Below are 6,452 nucleotides of genomic sequence, written 5' to 3'. Positions count from 1 at the left end.
TCTCCCCCTTTCAACTGGTTCTAAACAGTTTACAGCTGTATAACCAGTACTTTGAAATATTTCTGCTCCCTCTAGGCAAAAGCATTTGTTATTGTGAAACTTTCTGCTAAAATCATAAGATCAGGGTTGCACGAAAGTGTAACAGCTTCTTAGGAGGTGGTAAAACGGCTGGGGGTTGCAGCCTGGATTAGGAAATGCCACCAATTCCTTCAGCTTCCATTGCTTCATGGTGCAGCAGGCTACCTGCGCAAGAAGGAAGAGCTGAAGGACATGGTCAAAAGAAGCTATGACCCTGGAAAATGAGGCAGCAGTTCTTTTTGCTTTTAAAATTGTTGGCCCCTTGGGGGTTGCACTAACCCCCTAGGCCTCTATCTGGCACAGAAGGGTCTCTTTTCTGAGGCTAGGCCCTTGGAAATGTTTCACATGACTGAACCCCACTGAATCAGTCATTTAGTGGCTCGTAAGAAAAGCTGACGATATCATGGCTCCAAGGCAGACTGCCACCTCAGAGCCTCAATCGTAACTAATGGAGGTTTAAAAGGGAGATCAGAAAATATCAAGCAGATAAAATACAGAGATAGAAGGAAAGACCATAACCTCAATCTGCAAAATGTGATAGCTTTGTCAAAATAAAAGCCAAAGCTAAACTCTCCTGCTGCTGCACACCTCCCAGCTCGCGGGAACTGTTCACGCAGAGAGGCATTTTCTATTAGAGCAAACTCAGAAGGCAGCAGGGAGAAACTCAGCCATCATATCTGCACAACAGCCCCTCCATGCAAACACCATTCCAGTAATGGGAAATTTTAATGATGTAAAGCAGCAAGGTCACACGATATGTCCAGGCAGCCCTTGGAAAGACACTGCCTCGGCAGATATTACAGAGGAGAGCTCAGAATTGCTCTTGGTTCATTAGGCTTTGCCTGAAGGTTTTTTTCTTCCACTATTAACTACAAACAAGGCTGAGTTTTACTCAGTTCCTTGTATGCAATGCAAAGAGGTGAAGGGCAAGGTTTGTAAATATGGGAAGGCAGACAGTTTAGATGTGTTTTTACAATACTTGAAATATTCTGAGTCGCTTTAAATATGAAAATTGCAAAAGCCTTATCAATGTTGCAGTATATTTTTTCTAGCACAACTTTTTATCTACTCATGTACAGATAAAGGTACTATATGCACATAAATGTACACACATGGGATGGATTGATTCCCTCCCCTCCATACAGCACCACCACATCTTCTTACATTTTGCCTCCTTCTCCCAGTTTTATGACCCCATTGAGATGGCTCTTACTGTTTTCTTCCTCGTTACATTTTGATATTTCAAAGCATGGCCTGGATCTCACTCCCATCTCCCCACTCCACATTATTAATGAATTGGAAAGCAGACATCATTAGTTTTCGGAGACCATTTCTTTTAAAATTTACAGACCCCTTCATCTGAATCCCCAGAGACAGTCTGCTGTTCTCATCTTAGAATCTTATTAGCATCATATCTTCTGTATCCTGCCATGCAAACTGCATGGCTATGCACTTTCTAGCACTTGACCCTTTTGCGGACAGAATTAATTTACTCTTTGAAGATGCAGCAGCATGCTGTTGTGCCTGTTAAAGAAAGAAAAGCCAAGCAAGGATATGGCAAAGCAAGCAAAGAAATTCTCGATTTAAAAGCAAGCTCTTGTAAGGCAAGTTAGGTGAGGACTGGGCAGCAGAAACAAATAGCCAGTAACTATTGATGGAAACAGGCAAATTAGCTGATTAGCAGGAATTGTTGGGAATTTCTGCATCCAACGATTAATGAGCATTGGGACAAGCTCCTGATATGGACTAGATTGCAGGGCTTACTTTGTACAACAGCCTTTTGTTCTTAGAAGGTTTAGAAGACAATTCAAACAACTAATTCTGATTTCATCAGCTATGTGATCTATTTCCTGAAATCTTTCAGACTCATTTACTCACTACTCACTGTGTGCCAGGTAGTGTTCTACATGAAGGAGACACAGCAGTGAGTAGGACAACGTCCCTTCATTCACAAAGCTTTCTTTCTAGTGAAGAATTAAAAAATTTATAAACAAGTAAACAGTTAATTAAAAACAGAACTTCAGATAGCTATAATAGCTATGAAGGAAAATTAACCGATGTGAAAGAGTAGAGATTATTAAAGGGAATTATTTGAAAGAGGGTAATCTATTACTTAGGAACTGACATTCAAACTGGGGCATTAATGATGTAAAACGGCAAGCCCTGTGAAGATCTCAGGGATGTGTTCCACACAGAAGGTAAACGCTTTGAGACCAGAACAAGTTTAGCATATTTAAAAATTTAAATACAGCCAGTGTGGCTGGAGTAGAGTAACATGGGAGACAGTGCTGGGAGAAATAGGCAGTACCCCAGTAAACAAGAAAAGTAGACACTTAAAGGCCATGACAAGGAGTGTGAATTTTATTCTAGCCAAAAGGTACCTTACAATCATGCCTAGTGTTTTATAAAGACTAAACTGAAGGGTGGGGATGGGGTAGCAGAAAGAAAGCAAGAAAACCACAAAGGAAATTATCAGAAATCTGAGCAAGAGACGATTATGGATTATGGTCCTTTAGACTAAAGTGTTAACAGTGGAGGTGGTAAGAAGTAGTGGGATTGAGGATATATTTTGAAGATAGAGCTTTGGAGCCCATAAAGGAATTGGATGAGAGAATGAATAGTAAGCCTTTAACTGAATGGCAGAAGACAGAACGGGGAGGAAACTGAAGATGAAATAAAAAGCTTCAGTTTGGCTGGATTAAATTTGAGATGACCACTAAACATCCAAGTATAGATAGAGTGAGGCTCACAGGAAGTCTGGAATGAAGATAAATGTAGATTTTGTTATTATAAGCTTATAGATACCATTTCAAGCCATGTAACTGGATGGGATCACTGTAAGAGTGAGTTTACACAGAGAAAAGGCCTAAGGATGGCTTTGGGGCACTCCGACAAGTAGAGATCAGGAAGAGGAAAAGGAGGCATCAAAGGAGACAGAAAAGGAGTGACTGGTGTTTCAGCAGAATAACCAGAAACCACCACAAACAACAGAAATTTGAAAAAGGAGGGAGTGAGTAATCAGCTGTATAAAATGCCACCAAAAGTATTAGTAAAATGAGAACTGAGTATTGGTTACTTGATTTGGCAGGATGAAAGTCACTGGCCACCTTGACCTTAGAGTTCCATTGAAGTAAGAAGAAAAAAAAGCTAGATTGGAGGACAAATTGGGAAATGGTAGTGAAGAAAATGGAGTCAACAAGTATAGGCAACTCTATTGATGAGTTAGAAAGGAGAGCAGAGAAATGGGTGTTAGTTGGATGACTCTATTTACATAAAGGTTTTGTTTATGTTGGGAGCAACCATAGCATGTTTGTATATCATTAAGAACAATTATGATAAAAAAGGTAAAGAATGATGTGTAAGAGAGTGTATAATTGCAGGGACCAAGGCTTTGGGGAAGAGATGGAATCCAATTCCCAAGCCAAAGCACTGGCCTTAGGAATAGGGACATGCCATTCAGTGTAGTTGGAGGGAAGATACAGATGATAGGTGGTAGATTTGGTTGTGGGAGGAATAGGTTCTCTCTCGATAGTTTCTAATTTCTCAGTGAAATAAGCCATGAAGTTATCAACTAAGACTGAGTAATACCAAGAATGATTTAAGATTTGTAGTAAGAAATTTTAAATGAGACCAGTAAGTATGATTGTATGTTTTCCTTAATCACATTTAGCTGTTCAGGTAAGGGTGAGAGTAGGTGAGATGTTGGATTTGTCAGCTTTAGGGTTACCAGCAAGTATAAGGGAAAGAGGGGCAAGGGGATATACAGCAGGTTAATTATAGTGATGGACCATGGAATTTATTATTGGTGACATGAGAAATGATAATATGAGGAAGGAAATATGAGGTTGAATCAATTGATGGGTAGGTACAATGTGGCTGAAGGATTATTGGCAAATGAATTCTGAACTTTGAGTGAGCTAGAAATATTTTTAAATGGAATTCTTAAATCAGGATTTTGGATGTGGTGTGGTGGGTATCTGAGAAGGGATAGAGGAAAAGATGAGTGGAAGTGAGGAGGTAAAACAATCAGGCAGATGCTGAAGTCACCAAGAATGTTAAGAGGCATAGTGGTGGAGAAGAATATGATCAATCAAATGCTGACTACATAAACTGCTTAAGCAGGAGACTGAACAAATGACCACAAAAAAGGAGACATAGCAGACACCACAATCTATTGGCATCTGATTCAAAGGAATGGGTTTTTGAGAGGAGGAGGAGAAAGGGCCTGAACAGAGCAGTGAGGCAAAAGAATGGCATCTATCCCACATCAAGACCCTGAAGATATGTGAGAAGAAGCAGCCACCACTTTTAACAGAGTAGGAGGAGAAGTAGGGTGCTAAGGGATAACCAGGTTAGGGTTAGAACAAAAAGTTGAAAGAAACATTTTTGAGATGAGATTAATAATAGAGGAGTTTTGTTTTTTTTTCCTCCTAATGAAAGACCATGAGTTCCAGAGAATATGGGAAAAGGATTTGGGAGAATAAGAAGAGATGAGAAACTGGGTCAGATTTGGAGATGTACAGAACCACACAGGGATAAGCACACAGGTCTGATGATGACCTTAGAGCTGCACTGTCCAATACAATAGTCTCTAGCAAATATGTGCCTACCAAGCCCTTTAAATGTAGCTGGCCCAAATTAAGATGTACTCTAAGTATAAAATATATATTGGATTTTGAAGACAGTACAAAAAAGAATGTAAAGTTTTTTATTAATAATTTTTCAGTGCTCACTTCTGCAGCACGTATGCTAAAACTGGAATAATACAAAGAAGATTAGCATGATTAGCACGGCCCCTGTGCAAGGATGACACACAAATTTGTGAAGAATTCCATATGTTTTCTGTTATTAAAAAGTCAAAAAATAACAGATGCTGGCAAGGTTGTGGAGAAAAAGGAATGCTTTTACACTGTTGGTGGGAGTATAAATTAGCTCAACCGTTGTGGAAGACAGTATAGCAATTCCTCAAAGACCTAAAGAAAAAACTTCCGTTTTATCCAGCAATCCCATTACTGGGTATATATCCAAAAGATTATAAATTGTTCTGTTATAAAGATGTATGTATGTGGATGTTCACTGCAGCACTATTCACAGGAGCAAAGACATGGAATCAACCCAAATGCCCATCAGTGATAGACTGGATAAAAGAAAAATGTGGTACATAGACAACTGGAATACTCTGTAGCCACAAAAAAGAATGAGACCATGTCCTCTGCAGTGATGTGGATGGAGCTAGAGGCCATTATACTTAGCAAACTAATGCAGGAACAGAAAACCAAATATCACATGTTCTCACTCATAAGTGGATGCTAAATGATGAGAACATACAGACACATAGAGTGGAACAACACACACTGGGACCTATTAGAGGGTAGAGTGTGGGAGGAGGGAGAGAAGCGGGAAAAATAACTAATGGGCAGTAGGTTTAATACTTTGGTGGTGAAATCATTTGTACAACCTACCCCCATGACACAAATTGACCTATGTAACAAACCTGCACATCCTGTACATGTACCCCTGACTTAAAATAGAAGTTAAAAATAAATAATTTTTATATTAAATAAATGTTTAATGTTTTGATATTTTAGTTTTAAAAATGTTATTAAAATTGATCTCACTTTTTAAAAACTGTTTTAAATGTGGCTACTACAAAATTTTAAATTACATACATAGCTTGTATTACATTTCTACTGGATAGTGCTGCCTTAGAAGCTTTTATTTCTGGTGGCGACCTAACAGGGATGTTTGGCATGTTGGGATTAGACCTGATAGATTTTTAGAGGAGGGTAGACCATCAATTCCAGTTATGCTTCTTTGGAGTGGTCTTTTCAATCCTTGCTTCTTCAATGTGGTTCTTAGACTAGTAGCATTGGTACCACCTGGGAGCTTGTTAGGTATGCAAAATCTCAGGTTCTGTCCTTTACCTACAGAACTGGAATCTGCATTTTAACAAGATCCCCAGGTGAGTATTATGCATATTAAACTCTGAGAAGCACTGCTTGGGTAATTTTCAAGTGGTAAGGCTGATGAAGCTGAAGCCAGGGAAAGGAAAGGGTACCAGAAACACTTTGCTAGGTGAGAAGTGGTCTTATTAGTGGGTAATTTGCAGTCTGGAGGAGAAGCATTCAAACCTGGGATAGCAATGATGTATTTAGAGCTGTACTTTCTAATATGGTAGCCACTGGCCACATGTGGTTATTTAACACTTGAAATATGGTTGCTATGACTTGAGATGTGTTGTAAGTGTAAGATGCACATCAGGTTTTAATGACTTAATATGAAAAAAAAAGAAAGTAAAATATCTCATTAATAATTTCTAATGTTAACATGTTGATATGATAATATCTGGAATATATTGAGTTATATAAAATATA

General features: G+C 38.8%; 1 pseudogene; it reads left to right on the top strand.

The window, feature by feature from the left end:
• The first annotated feature begins 4,803 nt into the window (after window positions 1-4,803).
• On the top strand, window positions 4,804-4,919 carry LOC135277356 (U6 spliceosomal RNA; annotated as a pseudogene).
• The last annotated feature ends 1,533 nt before the right edge of the window (window positions 4,920-6,452 follow it).

The sequence above is a fragment of the Aotus nancymaae genome, unplaced genomic scaffold (assembly GCF_030222135.1).
Source record: "Aotus nancymaae isolate 86718 unplaced genomic scaffold, 86718_ANA_hifiasm-v0.15.2.pri h1tg000030l, whole genome shotgun sequence".
Taxonomy (NCBI): Eukaryota; Metazoa; Chordata; class Mammalia; order Primates; family Aotidae; genus Aotus; species Aotus nancymaae.
Note: the sequence above shows the minus strand (reverse complement) of the source record. Positions and strands in the feature narration are given on the sequence as shown.